The following is a 15,498-nucleotide window of genomic DNA, read 5'->3' on the forward strand; positions in this document are numbered from 1 at the left end:
CTGCACCCCACAGACCTGCAGGGTTTGTAAATGCCCAGTCTGTAGACCAAAGAGAGTCCAGAAACAGGGACAGAGGCAGCAAAAGTTTATTTAACAGGGTGTCTGAAGCAGGGCTCCTGTCCTGGAGCCACGCCCTACCATGCACAGCAGACAGCAGGCAGAACGTGGCAGCAATCTTTACTGCCCCCGGGGAGAAGGGGTAGTATTTATATTCCCCATTTATAGGGGGATCTGACGTCAGGTTGGCTCATCAGTTACCATGGAAACTAGAGGCTGGGGCAGGGGCAAGCACATAGGCAGTTACTGATGAAGCCCTATAATTAAGAGGATTAGAGAGTTCTGTGAGTGAAGCAGGGCCTGGCCGAGCAGGGGGTATACAGAGAGCAAGAGAACAGACATCTTGAGTGGCCTGACCATACAATTGTTTCACATGAGGGCAATTTCAAATTTTGTGTGTAGAATTTTTTATATTACATGATTTCAAAATGACATCATTCTGTGGTAAAGAATGTGGTAAAGAACCTGCCTGCCAATGCAGGAGACGTAAGAGACACGGGTTTGATCCCTGGGTCAGGAAGATGCTCTGGAGGAGGGCATGGCAACCCACTCCCAGTATTCTTGCCTGGAGAATCCCATGGACAGAGGAGCCTGATGGGCTACAGTCCATTGGGTCATTCTGCTGCTACTGCTGCTAAGTCACTTCAGTCGTGTCTGACTCTGTGCGATCCCAGAGACGGCAGCCTACCAGGCTCCCCCGACCCTGGGATTCTCCAGGCAAGAACACTGGAGTGGGTTGCCATTTCCTTCTCCCATGCATGAAAATGAAATTGAAGTCGCTCAATTGTGTCTGTATTCAAATGTATTTAAAGATAAGAGTTGACTGATTTGTAATACTGAATTCCAGGCTCAGTTGACAGCAGGTAGAGTGTACAGTATTGGAGAAGGAAATGGCAACCCACTCCGGTGTTCTTGCCTGGAGAATCCCAGGGACAGGGGAGCCTGGTGGGCTGCTGTCTATGGGGTCGCACAGAGTCGGACACGACTGAAGTGACTTAGCAGCAGCAGCAGCAGAGTGTCTAGTGCTGTCTGCTTGTTCTTCACATCGTCAAAGAATGAACCTCCTTTTGTAAGAAACATGATGGCTCCACTGGCTACATACAGTGATCCCATTAGTTGGTGTATTTATGGAGGAAGCATTCAAATGCATCATAGATGGCTCACCTGAAGAGTCCTTGTTTAAAAAAGATAAGTACTAATATGACCCCCTTCTAGATATCCGATTTCACAACCAGGCCAAATCTCTTGTAGACTCTAAACTCCTGTTGTGGAATATAGGCATCTTCTATGATGAGGCTTGGGTCAACTGGAACTGAGTACATTCCTCCGTAACTCCTTTCATAAATATTAAAGATTCTTTCTGAAGATCCTTTCTCCTTTGTTCTTTACTGAGTAGGTGGCATGACTGAGGACTGCAGCTTGTGTAGCTACTTTTGTTGGTTGAAAGTGTGTGATTGAAGCAGTCCATCTTGGAGGCATCTTGTAATAAGAGCCCTTCTGATGTGGCACTGATAGGTGTTTTACTAGATTTATGGCACTCAATGGGTTTTCGGGACATAACTTGGTCCGTCACATCTAAATTTAAAGTTCTAGAAGCCAGATCAAGGTTAGTTAGCTTGTCTGCACTGCTAGGGAAGCATTTCACGAACTCTTGTCCCATTTTAAAAGAACCTTTTCCACAGTATTCAAGCATGTGAATAATTTCTTCTTCATAAACTGTCTGTGTATAATATTGCTTTTCTAGTTCCCTCCAATTAATTGATTTACTTAGCATGCCTGTATTGAAGACCCCAGATGCTGTGGACCAAGACAGACATGGAATCAATGGCATGGGCTTAGGCCAGTTGGATACAGCTAAGGAAGCCCTGTGTCCTCCCATGGATATTCCGGTCATTCCTAGAGGTCCATAAGCCTCTCTCTGTAGCCAGTGCAAGAGAGCTGCAGATTCTAAAACAAGAGCTCCTCCCATCACAAAAAGGTCAGACATGTTTTTTAAGCTGGACCTTATCTGGTCCTTGGGTTTCCTGCAGCCATAATAAGGGTTTTCTAACAGCAAAGAGGCCATTCGGGCTTCTTTAATCATAGGACGAGCCGTTAGTGTTTGAAGTCTCCAGTAATGATGATCTCCTGTTCCAGCAAGATGAATGCATACAGGTCTGTATTTGCTGTTCCACTCTTTAGGCACAATAAATTGGAACCTAGCAGTAACAGATTCAATTGGCATGATATCAGGCGCATAATGGGCCATGGGGGAAACAAAGTGTCCATCTAGGATCTTACAATCTGATTGCTCTTCAATCTTATCGATGTACACTGGATAATCTCTTGAAACCAGATTCTGACATCTTTCTCGATTTCCAATAATCTTTCTGAATTCAAAGAGCCTTTTGAGATCCTCTGGCCTTCCCCATCCTCTGATAAAAAGTTTTGTAAGGAGCAGTCTCTGGTATAGAATATCTAACTTGTCACACCCATCAGTAGCAAACAAACATTCAGTGGCCGCTTGGCGGACGCCTGCCGTCCAGCTGGCAGAGACTCCCAGCCCCGCGGCTCCCTAGGCTCCTGGGACTCGCCGTCCTCCTGAGCCCCAAAGGCAGTGACAACAGTCTCCCCAGGAACTGAGAAGTGAGAGGTACTCAGTTTTGAATTACAATTAGAATTGGGTCATTCTAATTCACATCAAATACAACACGTGGTATTGCCTAATGCTTTTCTGCATTTGTCTTTCATGTCTTAATCTGGTAAGAGTTTGCTTTTATACATGATGTGAGGTAGGGATCTGACTTTTTTCCTCCTTCAAATGAAGAACCTGATATCATATCTCATTCATTTGAAAACTCCATCATTTTCCTGATTTTCTCTATATTCATGTGTACATTTCTGGACTTTCTATTCTCTTTCTTTGGTTTGTCTAATCCTATCTGCTTCATGCTCTTTTGAATACTTCATGGTCTGTTTTCATATTTGGTAGAACAAATGCCCAAACAATTTGGTTTCCTTTTCAGGCTTTTCCTGGTTATTCTCTTGCGTTTTCTCTTTCAAATGAAGTTCAGTTTGGGCTCATCTAGTTCCATAAAAATTCCTGTAGGGGTAGTGATTGGGATGGTAGTGAATTTACAGTTTAATTGGAGGAGGCCTGACATCTTTACAATATTGAGTGTTCCCATCCAGTCCATGGTTGTGCCTTTCCACTTATTTAGGTCTCCTTTTATGTCCCACAGTAAATTTTTATAGTTTTCTTCTCATAGGTCCTGAACATTTCTTGGTAGCTTTAGTCTCAGCTATTTTATCTTTTTGGTTTTCATTGTGAATGAACTGGAGGGTTTCTGGGATTGTACTTTTGTCAGGACAAGATTCTTTGGGTTTGGTGAAATGTCTCTAGCTCCTGAGTGAAGGTGACTATACCTCCCCTTGGCAGATCAGAGGGTGAGACTGCCTGTGGAAGTCGGTTCACATTCTGCGCGTGCAGTCCCTGCGTTTTGACCTGAAATGCCGCTGCAGCCTTCTAGATACTGTACAGGGACAGGTGGGCTCCACTGGCTCCAATGCAGGTTCCGAGCGTGCTAATTCTAACTTCTCTCCTGATCACTCCGCCCCTGGCTTTCGGCGCTTGTTTCCTCTGAACCCGAGGCTCCTTTGGGTCTCTCGTCCCCTGCCTCAGCGGCTCCGGCTATGGTGCTTTTCACTGAGGATTTGCCCACTCCTCTCCACCCTACATGGTCTGCCTCTCGTCTTCTAGAGTTGTAGACACGTTCTTGTTTGTCCAACCTAGTGATGGACTCGCTCTTCCTTTTTCTTTTTTTATAGTTTAATTAATTAGGCAATTATTGGCTGAGCTGGGTCTTTGTTGCACAGGTATTTCTCCGGCTGAGGCAAGCGGAGGCTGCTCTCTAGCGGCAGGGCACCAGCTCGAGAGCACTCATTGCGGAGGATTCTTCCACGGCAGGGCACCAGCTCGAGAGCACTTGAGCTTCAGTGGTTGCGGATCCCAGGCTCTAGAGCACAGGCTCTATGGTTGTGGCACTGGGGCTTAGCTGCTTGGCGTCATGTGGGGTCCTCCTGGATCAGGGATCGAACCAGTGTCTCCTGCATCGTCAGGTAGATAGATTCTTTACCAATGAGCCACCAGGGAAGCCCCACTCTTTCTTTTTATTATTTTATTTTATTTTTTATTTTAATTTAAACTTATTTATTTTAATTGGAGGCTAATTACTTTGCAATATTGTATTGGTTTTGCCACACATCAACATGAATCCGCCACAGGAGTACACGTGTTCCTCTTCCTGAGCCCCCCTCCCACCTCCCTCCCCGTACCATCCCTCAGGGCCATCCCTGTGCACCAGCCCCAAGGATCCTGTATCGAACCTGGACTGGCGATTCGTTTCTTATATGATATTATACATGTTTCCATGCCATTCCCCCAAATCATCCCACCCTCTCCCTCTCCCACAGAGTCCAAAAGACTGTTCTATACATCTGTGTCTCTTTTGCTGTCTTGCCTACAGGGTTATCATCACCATCTTTCTAAAATATGACTTTTCAGGGATTAGAGGCAGGAGGGCAGGGAGACAGGAAAGCTTGATGTGTCTCCCGGATCTTGTTGTTTTGTGTGTTCATTTTTCTTAACTCAGAAGACCCTGAGATATGCTATCATGGTGGCAACGGAGCAGGGAAAGGTGAAGATGCAGGGAAGCAGTGATGACTGATGCAGTGCAGTCCCCTGGGCACCTTGAGGGGCTGAGCTCAAAGGTCGGGGTTGATTTCAGACAGGCAGCATGGGTCAAGGGCAGGCAGAGGTGTAGGTGTGCCTGCAGGTTTGATGGTAGAGGATGAGCCGTATTCTCGTTGACTCTTTCTGTATTTTGTGAGAGCCAAGATGTGAGGTTACCATGGGGAGAGAGAGATGGTTGCAGAGAGGAGCCAAGGGTTTCTGGCGAGAAACGAATCATTACTGTGAGGAGCATAAGAGGGGGCCAGACAGGGAAGGAGGCTTCCTGTGTTGCACTGGAAGCCAGCCCTTGGATCAGAGGGGCAGCCCACAGGCACTGCCCCCAGCCAGTCCTTAGCCACTCTGAACGGGGTGCTGGTTTGGAAGCTGGAGAACTTGGGTTCAGTTCAGTTCAGTCGCTCAGTTGTGTCCGACTCTTTGTAACCCCATGAACTGCAGCATGCCAGGCCTCCCTGTCCATCACCAACTCCCAGAGTTTTCCCAAACTCATGTCCATTGAGTTGGTGATGCCATCCAACCATTTCATCCTCTGTCATCCCCTTCTCCTCCTGCCCTCAATCTTTCCCAGCATCAGGGTCTTTTCAAATGAGTCAGCTCTTCACATCAGGTGGCCAAAATATTGGAGTTTCAGCTTCAACATCAGTCCTTCCAATGAACACCCAGGACTGATCTCCTTTAGGATGGACTGGCTGAATCTCTTTGCAGTCCAAGGGACTCCCAAGAGTATTCTCCAACACCACAGTTCAAAAGCAGCAATTCTTCAGCACTCAGCTTTCTTTATAGTCCAACTCTCACATCCATACCTGAGCACTGGAAAAACCATAGCCTTGATTAGATGGACCTTTGTTGACAAAGTAATGTCTCTGCTTTTGAATATGCTATCTAGGTTGGTCATAACTTTCCTTCCAAGGGGCAAGCGTCTTTTAATTTCATGGCTGCAGTCACCATCTGCAGTGATTTTGGAGCCCAGAAAAATAAAGTGTGACACTGTTTCCACTGTTTCCCCATCTATTTCCCATGAAGTGATGGGACCAGATGTCATGATCTTCATTTTCTGAATGTTGAGCTTTAAGCCAACTTTTTCACTCTCCTCTTTTACTTTCATCAAGAGGCTCTTTAGTTCTTCTTCACTTTCTGCCATAAAGGTGGTGTCATCTACATATCTGAGGTTACTGATATTTCTCCCGGCAATCTTGATTCCAGCTTGTGTTTCCTCCAGCCCAGGGTTTCTTGTGATGTACTCTGCATATGAGTTAAATAAGCAGGGTGACAATATACAGCCTTGACGGACTCCTTTTCCTATTTGGAACCAGTCTGTTGTTCCATGTGCAGTTCTAACTGTTGCTCCCTGACCTGCGTACAGGTTTCTCAGGAGGCAAGGCAGGAGAACTTGAGTGGGATCTGGTTGATCTTTTCCACCTGTGACTTTCTTCACAGACCCAGGAGGTCCAGGACCCAGAAGATCTGGGTTCAAATCCTCCTGTGACTTCTTGTAAGCTGTGAAACCCTGGGAACACTGCCTCCCTTTGGAGCCCTTCTTTTTCTTCAGAGGTCACGGTGACACTGACCTCATGTGGTGGCTGTGACTGACACCTGGCATAAAAATGGCATGTTCAGAAATTCTGGGGACATTGTACTGAATTGGGCTGTAATGATACTTATGTCTGTACTATGCAAGTGTGCTAAGCTGCTTCAGTCATGTCCAGCTCTTTGTGACCCACGGACTGTAGCCCGCCAGGCTCCTCTGTCCATGATATTCTCCAGGCAAGAATACTGGAGTGGGTTGCCATGCCCTCCTCCAGGGAATCTTCCACAGCCAGGGATTGAACCTGCATCTCTTACCTCTTCTGGTTTGGCACATACCTTTCTAGAATAAAAAAACGTTGCTGAGGTCAAATTTGGGAAGAGAAAGACTGAGATGGGTAATTCTGCCACCCTCTGGTTAAGCTGTGACACTGGCTCTTATTTCCACCTACTTTGAGGCCCTTTCCCCTAATTCCTTGGTATCCCCTCAACTCCATCAACTCTTCCATCCTCCATTCACACATCAGTCATCTACACCTTTGAAACAGTATCTTAGACACTGGGTCTGGAAGGGACGCAGAAGGTCTTCCTGCCGATTCTGATGCTCTAACCACTCTCCTATCCCTGGCATCCATCTTTAATGTGAAAGCCTCTCAGGGCCAGGTTCCTCTGGAAGATAAGCTGAGAAATTTCCACCCAAGCAGAAGACTGTGCTGCTTGTAAATGGCATTTCTGTTTGAGACAGGGTGGGTTCTCTCCACAGGCAACTATAGATTCTGCCAGCCCCTAGAGGGGGTGCCTGTGTGCCCGCTGGACAGGGTCTGGCTGAGCTGTAGTGATAGGGCTTCATCTGCTTTGGGCATAAGTGACCTTATCCATGGGCTTCCCTGGTGGCTCAGTGGTAAACAATCTGCCTGCAGTGCAGGAGCTACAGGAGACGCAGGTTTGATCCCTCAGTTGGGAAGATCCCTTGAAGGAGGGCATGGCAACTCGCTCTAGTATTCTTGCCTGGAGACTCCCCATGCACAGAAGAGCTTGGCAGGCTACAGTCCATAGGGTCTCAAAGAGTTGGACACAACTGAAGTGACTTAGCATGCACGCACGCAACCTTATCCACAGAAATCTTTTCTCACCGAAGTTTTATCTGGAGAGGGCTCCAGAATCAACTTTCTAGATGAGTCAGGAGCATTGCGGGCTGTGTCTGTACCTCATTCACTCCTAGAAAGCAGAAAGTGTTCCAACAGAAGTTGGTGTAATTGGCGGGGAAGGTGGGGTTTAGGTCACTAAGACTTCCCTAGAAGAACAAAACTATACCCAGTGCAGGCAAGTTGGAAAACTTCAATGTATGACTTGTTCTTTCCCCAAAATTCCTCTTTTCCCCGTATTTCATTTTTTTCCAGAAAACGTGTGATTTTATATGCTTTTCTCTGCATGTATTAAACAAATTGCACAGCTGAATAGCTTTTCTTAAAACCTGGACATTCACCAAAAATAAGTTTGCCAGCACAGACAATTAAGCTTTCTTCTTTGAACAATGGAGTGACTGACTGGCACATTTGAAATGCAAGCCTGTTTTTTTTATTCCACTGTTCATCCTTCAAGCTGATAAACAGCAACAATGGGAAACAGCTGGGACAGGAAAACATTTGAGTTTGTATTTTCAAAGCAAGCAAGAAAGAAACCCGTCAGAGTGGGCCAGATCCCGTCTTCCGCCTGAGGGCGAACCGGCATTTGGGGAGGGAAAAATACTATACATATTTCTAATCAAACATTACATATTTATTAATGTGCAGCTGGTGCATTGTATTCCGAGGGTTGGTGGTGGGGGGTGTCTCCCCCCACCCCCTCACCATCCGCCTTGTTCCTCTAATGTGTCTTGTCTGGCAGGCTGGTATTGTTCTGTTACTGACATTACTTTATAAGAACCCAGAACTGAGTACATTTAATAGGAGTCATGGAGACAATCGCTCTCTGAGCAGTTCGGGTCCCTGTGACGTAGGTGCCATCTGAGCCCAAGTGTCTGTTCTGGGAGCAGGACAGGTGGGCAGTGGCCTAATTTTTAGGCAGGTGCATGGGGGATACTGCATATGGGGAAGCCCCCAGCACCTCTGCTGCTACCCCGACATCACACACTGGGGTCCCTTCTACGAAGGCCATGCCTCCCACCCACGTGTCTGTGTCCTTTCTAAACGTGGGAGCAAATTTCTTTTGATGCTCACGGAGATTAAACTTGCCATGCATTTCATCGAAAGCAAGGGTTGCATCTGTTCATTAGGTGAGGAGGCTCACCTTGTCAATTCCCATTGAGCGCTGGCACGAGCGATCACTTTATCATCATTTGTCAGCAACCTCGACAGGTTTTACTCAGCTTTGATTCCTCCCGGGCCCTGCTGTCATAACTTCATTGGCCTCATGGTAGCAGCTGGGCTCCCTCGTGTAATCGTCTAATAGATTGACTTTGCCTTAATATTGGTAATACGTTAGATGCAAAAGAATGCGCAAGACAGGCAAAAACATTAAAGCCCAGACAAGCCACATACTCCTGTAACAACCCCAGCTCCACCCTAAACTCATGGCCCTATCCATCTTTGGAAATCTCATTATTCTGAGGAGTGGAGGGAATCTGTCTCTTAGAGCTTGGAAAAACCCGAGCTGAGATTTCAGTCTCCCTCTGGTTTTGTGGTCCAGGAAATTTAGGAGGGGAGGGTGGAAAGGGTTCTTGGCCAGGGGTTGGGTGGGTGCCCTTGCCTTCTAGGGCCCTGCTGTGGTCTTGCTCTTCCCGTCTTCAGTAGATGGGAAGTGAGCAGGATGTTGGGGCTCTTATACTCCGGTTCACACTGGCGCCAAGCAGCAGTGGAGATGAGCTAGTGGGCTGGGAGGGGACTGTGGCAGGCTGGAGGGCACCGCCACAACTCAGTCACCAGCAGCTTGTGTATTGCCGGGGTGAATGCTAGCCTGTCAGACCTAGAGGTTTAGATTTTTACAGAGGAACTGGAATCCTGAATTCATTTTTTGGCCACAACCTGCGGCATGCAGAACCTTAGTTCTCTGACCAGGGACTGAACCCGTGCCCCCTGCAGTCAGTGGAAGCATTGAGTCTTAACCACTGGGCCACCAGAGAAATCCCTGGAATTCTGAATTTTTAGGTCATCTGTTTTAACTTTTAGTGTTGGCGCTGAATTGAAATAAATTGAGAAACCCCACTCCATTGATAAAATAAAATATCTGCTGGTTCTGATTAAGGATGATGATGGTGATGAATGACAGTTGACATTAATATTGTTGAGTTCTTGTCACGTACCAGGGTCCGTTTGAGGCAGGTTTTATCCTCACAACAATGCTGTGAGACAGGTACTGATGCTATCCCTGTTTTACAGGTGAGGAAGTGGAAGCTCCATAAGTAACTTGTCCAAGGTCACTATCCTTGCTGTCCAGCTTATCAGGTAATTCACTTCCAGGAACTTGGAGATCTACTGACAAGGGACACTGGGCCTGTGTGGAAATATGGCTTGTGTCTGTAGATAGATTTCCTGGCAGAGGATGACTTATTTCAATGTTGCATTTAGAAAAACAAAAACAAAAAACCTATGTTGTCCTTAAACAATAAAACAAAACCTCTTTTCTGGAATTTTTCACCTCAGTATTATCACTGTCTTCCAAAATCCTGAGATTTCATTAAGTAACAGGGGATAACCAGGTTAATTTCAAAGTTTCAGGGCAGAGGTTAAAGGATGTGCTTGTGATTTCCTGACTTTATCAAAACATACTTTTATTTATAGCCTAGAACTCCTCCTCAGGTTTGATGAAAACTCTAGCTGCCTACTCTGCTCCTCATAACACAGCTCTTGGAAATCCTGAGTGGATGTTTACCTGAAATTTACTAGATCCTTATAAATATTTGTGGGATGGATGGGTGGTGAATTCAAAATTTGAATGTAGAGTGTTTTGAACAAGAATTTCTTTTTATTTTTTGGCTTCTGACTGTGCTTAATTTTTTCCTGTCATTATCTCTGATTGTCATTCTTTGGACCTGTTCTCACAGACCAACATGCCCATGTCCATTCACTTCCCTGTGCTTCAACACACACCTAAGCACATGCAGACTCAGCGTTTACACGTGAGGGTCGTGAGACTGAGACTCGGTCTCAGTCGTGTCCAACTCTTGGTGACGCCATGGACTGGGACACGCCAGGCTCCTCTGTCCATGGGATTCTCCAGGCAAGAACACTGGAGTGGGCTGCCGTTTCCTTCTCCAGGGGATCTTCCCGAACCAGGGATTGAACCTGGGTCTCTGGCATTGCAGGCAGATCCCTTAGTGTTTGAGCCACTAGGGAAGCCTCCAACACAAATGTGGGCACACTTACATGTGGGCCAACACAAACATGTGCAAGTGCATATATGTGTGTGTGTGGTTCAATATGCACACGCATGGCTCAGCGTGTAAATGTGCACATGCTTACGTGTGACTCAACATCCATGTGTGTTACATGCTTGGAGTGGTTCAGATACACCTGTGAGGTGGGAGTTTCATTGAACCCCTGAGTGAGCCCGAATCCTGCCCTGGCTTAGAAGTGATGCAATAAGCTTCTATTGCAGAGGGAAGAGGGTAGGGAGCCTGTCCTCTTCCTCACCTGAGCCAGCATCTTCAGCTCCCCCAGAGAATGTCTGATGTTGGCTGATAAGCAACATTCCCAGAGGGCGGTGGAAAATACTTACTGGTCAATATAACATTCCCTAGAGAATACCTGGGCTGTGCGGAGTTCCACCCAGTGAGTTCCAGCCTTGTAGGTGGGCGGGTGAAGGGAGGTGGGATTTTCTGGGGTGTGATACGGAGGTGGATCACACATTGGATGTCCTTTGTGCCAGAATGTGCGTGTAAACTCACGCGATGCAGTCGGTGCCCACACACGTGTGCAGGCCACTGAGGGACACCTTGGAAAGGGAAGAGGGGACAAGTGTAGGCTCCCTTTCCTACACCTGTCCAGGTGTGATGCGCCCTCTTCTGGCTGGGCCGGGGAACAGCGGCAGCCTCGAGCTGATGGGGGTCCTTACGTGCCCGCAAGCCCCCGCCTCAGGAGGTTGCCTGGAGGAACAGCGCTATCTCCTTGGGGAAGCCGAGGTGGGTCAGAGCCTTGGTCGGGGGGAGTCGGTATCTTTTCACCAAGCCCGGCATTTCACTCAAGGGAGTTTGTGGGGGCCCTGTCTTTTTTGGTAAAGAAGTGGCTGATATTCAGGCAGGTGGCTGGAGATCTTAGACTGTGGAAGTTGGGGATGAGGGGGCTCCTGTCCCTCTACACCCACTTCCAAGGCAAGGATGGAGAAGTGGAAGCAGAGGCTGATGGGGAGGTGACAATAATTGAGGATAATAACACTTGTTGATAATGCAGTTTGAGCGCTGACTATATATCCATTCCTGTGCTAGGTGCTTCTGGGAGATAATTTCTAATCTTGACAGCCACTCTGTGAGTTGGTATCTTTAGCAGCCAGCCGGGTTCAATTTTCAGATGATATAACTGCGGCTCAGAGATGCCAAATCAACCCATGCAAGGTTATACAGCATGGACACACAGAATCAGTGCTGAAACCCAGGACTCCAGGACTCCGCAGCCCTTTTCTGTCCCCAGAAGAAGCCCACCCATGAGATACTGCCCACTGCTGAAGGCAGTGTCGAAGTTCTGTTTCTTAGAACTAGAAACAGCCCCTCCTGCTGTTTCTAGTTCTAAGACTGGCGGAAGGGAAAACTTTGCGCCCTTACCAGTCCTAACCAGCACCCCACAAGCCAGAGTAGTTCCTCCACTGCTTGGGGAGGGCGGGCGAACCCAACCTTTTCCCAATACTTTGTCGTTTCTGGGAGGAGAGAAGCGGGAGCGGCCCCGCGTGCTTGCGGTCCGGCGTTCAAGGTTATCAGATAGCTCGGGGCTCATTTGCATGGCGGGGCGGTGCCGCGAATGCCCAAGCAGCGCCGGGCGGCGGGGCGCGCAGATAAGGTCTGGAAGCCCAAGTTTCGGGGGTTGTTCTTGCATTATCGCCGGCTTCCGTAAGCTCGGATGAATATGTAAATCTCTCCCCGCCGCCGCCTGGTGCCGCAGTAACGGGGGGCCGCCTCCACCGCCCGCAATTCCGAGGGTAAAATTGATTAATATTTGTTTTCAAAATGACACGCGGTGATGTATGGGCCCTTTTACAACTTAAATTAATACTTTAAAGAGATGAATGGTCTCTACAGAGGGTGTTAAAGTTCAAGCCCAGGGAATTTGCATATTTATATTACAGCCAACTGATAGTAATTGTGGGAACGGCCTCTAATGCTGTTCGTTTGTCATTTTCAGCGGGGTGCGCTGCAGCCTGGGACCTCATTAACTCCCCGAGCCGCAGCCCCTCCGCCCCTCAGGACACGGACTGGCGGCTGGGCACCGAGGGCCTGTGTCCAGGCCCTCGTCCTGCCTCCTGGTCCAGGAGGCGGAGACCCTCCCAAATCCCGCGTCAGGCCTGCAGTGCGGGAGACCCAGGTTCGATTCCTGGGTCTGGAAGATCCTTTGGAGAAGGAAATGGCAACCCACTCTAGTATTCTTGCCTGGAGAATCCCATGGACAGAGGAGCCTGGCGGGCTGCAGTCCACGGGGAGGCAAGAGTAGGACACAACTCAGCGGCTAAACCACCACCACCAAGACACACAAGCAGGGGTGAATGAAGACAGGTGCTTTGAGTCTACAGACCCACAGCCCGTTTGTCTGAAATCTGTCTGTAGTGTAGCCAGAGTCTGACCCCTTCTCACCATCTGTGATGTCCTGGCTTTCCCAACCACCTTCTGCTCTCACCCGGGTCCTGTGGTCCTTCCCTCTTAGTGAAGGGCCTCCCAGAGGCTTATCTCAGGGAAGGGTTTGGGGGCAAGTGATTCTTTGGGAGGTGATCCAGGGAGAAATGGTAGGGAAGGAAGGTGCGTTAGTTCATGTCAGACTTTTAGCGACCCCATGGACTGTAGCTCGCCAGGCTCCTCTGTCCATGGAATTCTCCAGGCAAAAATACTGGAGTGGGTTGCCATTCCCTCCTCCAGGGGATCTTCCTGACCCAGGGATAGAACCCATGTCTCCTGCTTGGCAGGTGGATACCTTACCACTGAGCCACATGGGAAGCCCTTCTCACCATAGCCCTGCTCAATGTCTGATGTAGAACATGTTTATTTATCTTATTTGTTTGTCTCTTGCTCTAGAATGTAAGCTCCATAAAGGCATGGACCAGTCTGTTCACTGCTGTATCCCCAGCAAGTATAACAGTCCCTGGGGGTGTAGTGGACACTCAAGAAACTTGTATTGCATGAATGGATGGAGGTGGACCCAGCAGAGGCTACCTGGTGGGATAGCCAGGGTCAGATCAGAAGAGGAGGCTTGGCAGGCAGGGCCAGGATCACAAACGTGTGACCTGTGCAGGACCCATGCTTAGCAGGGCTCCATGCTCGGTTTTAATGCTCTGCTGTTGCTGTCTTAAATTTTTTTAATAATCTTGGGGTAAGGGACTCTGTGTTTGCATTTTTCTCAGGCCCCAGAAATTATGGAGCCAATCCTGCAGGCAGGGCTGTTGTTGTTTAGTTGCTAAGTTGTATCCGACTCTTCTGTGATCCCATGGACCATAGCCCACCAGGTTCCTCTGTCCACAGGATTTCACAGGCAAGAATACTGGAGTGGGTAGCCATTTCCTTCTCTAGGGGATCTTCCTGACCCAGGGATCAAACCTATATCTTCTGCATTGCGGGAGGGTTCTTTACCACTGAGCCACCAGGACAAGCAGGGTAACGGGAGGTTAATCATTGTACAACCAGGCTAAGCGCTGGGTCTGGGCAGGGACTTTGCAAGGAGTTTCCAGGTAGAGCTGCCACCAGTCACAGGCTCTGTCTCCAAGAGGGGTTTGGGAAGGCAGAAGGGTGGCACGAATGGTCTCAGAGTGTGGGAGCCTGCCATACAGCACAAACACTTTGTGCAGTTCTCATGCACGTGTACTTCATACAAGCCCACTCCTTCACACACACATAAGGACCGAGGCAGGGGCTTGCACACTTTTGGATCAATTACTTGCAACATTGGCCCCCTTTCTCCACCATCCTGGCCATGTGATTTTTGCAACTCCTCCTCTCACTGTGACAAGTAACAAGGTCAGAGCTTGGTGGGCACACCCCTCAGCACCTGCTCAGACAGACTGGGGCGGACTGAGTCAGTCCTCAAAGGGGCAACCAGTGGGTAAGGAGGGCCCGTGTCACCAACCAGATGGTGAATGGCACACACACACGCACACACAGAGCAAGACTAGGACAGAAGGCAGATGGCACTGGGGTTCTTTTGAAGTGGAAATTTCCGTATAAAGTTGCAAGAATGTCCAGTGAATGCCTGTTTACTGCCACCTGTATTTACTGGTTGCTAACATGCTGCTACCTTTGCTTTCTCTCTCCTTCTATCGGTGTATAGTATTCTTGTTAGAGGAAGTACTGATTGAAACTCCCACCCTGACCAGGTACCACAGTAGCCATTTGTGTGAGTTATTTTATAACAGGAGGTCCTGGTAAGGAGCCCCAAGAATTCCGGAAAGCTCAAAAGGAGACAGGAGACACCAGTGCACATGTCCTATGAGCCTCCCAGAATCCTCCTCGCTGGCAGCCATCTTGGCTGAGTGACGGGTGTGTCTCCAGGAAGGACGCTGAGTCAGAATGATTGTCCAGAGACACCCCGGAAACTAATCCCATCACCATAAGACCCAAGACTGGGAGCCACTTGGTAGAGCAGTCCTCCTGGTTTCCCTTACCCTCCTGCTCTCTGCCTGGCGCGCCTTCCCAATCAAGCCTCTTGCTTGGTCAGCGCATGGGTCTCCTTGGACAATTCGTTTTCAAGTAGACAAGAGCCCATGCTCTGGCCCTGGAAGGGGTGCCCCTGCCTGCAACACCCTTATGATTATTGCTGCCTCCTGTGAGAGAAAGTACAGGTTAGGACCCTTCACGCGACTCCATATTTCAGGGGATATCTGAACACAGGCACTTTCTTTACATGTCCAAGAATAATAATCAAATTTAGGAAAGTTAACACTGACATCATAGTGTTATCTGGCACTGTCCTTATTCAACGTTCACTGTGTCCATAGACAATATCCAGCCGAGAAGCAAGGCTTGCATTTATGTGTGTGTCTCCCTGAATCCAGACAGCGCC

At 48.3% G+C, this 15,498-nt stretch overlaps 1 pseudogene; it reads right to left on the minus strand.

The window, feature by feature from the left end:
• Positions 1-886: 886 nt before the first annotated feature.
• On the minus strand, positions 887-12,394 carry LOC132657673 (protein ABHD18-like; annotated as a pseudogene).
• Between the last annotated feature and the right edge of the window lie 3,104 nt (positions 12,395-15,498).

This window comes from Ovis aries, chromosome 14 (genome assembly GCF_016772045.2).
Source record: "Ovis aries strain OAR_USU_Benz2616 breed Rambouillet chromosome 14, ARS-UI_Ramb_v3.0, whole genome shotgun sequence".
Classification (NCBI taxonomy): domain Eukaryota; kingdom Metazoa; phylum Chordata; class Mammalia; order Artiodactyla; family Bovidae; genus Ovis; species Ovis aries.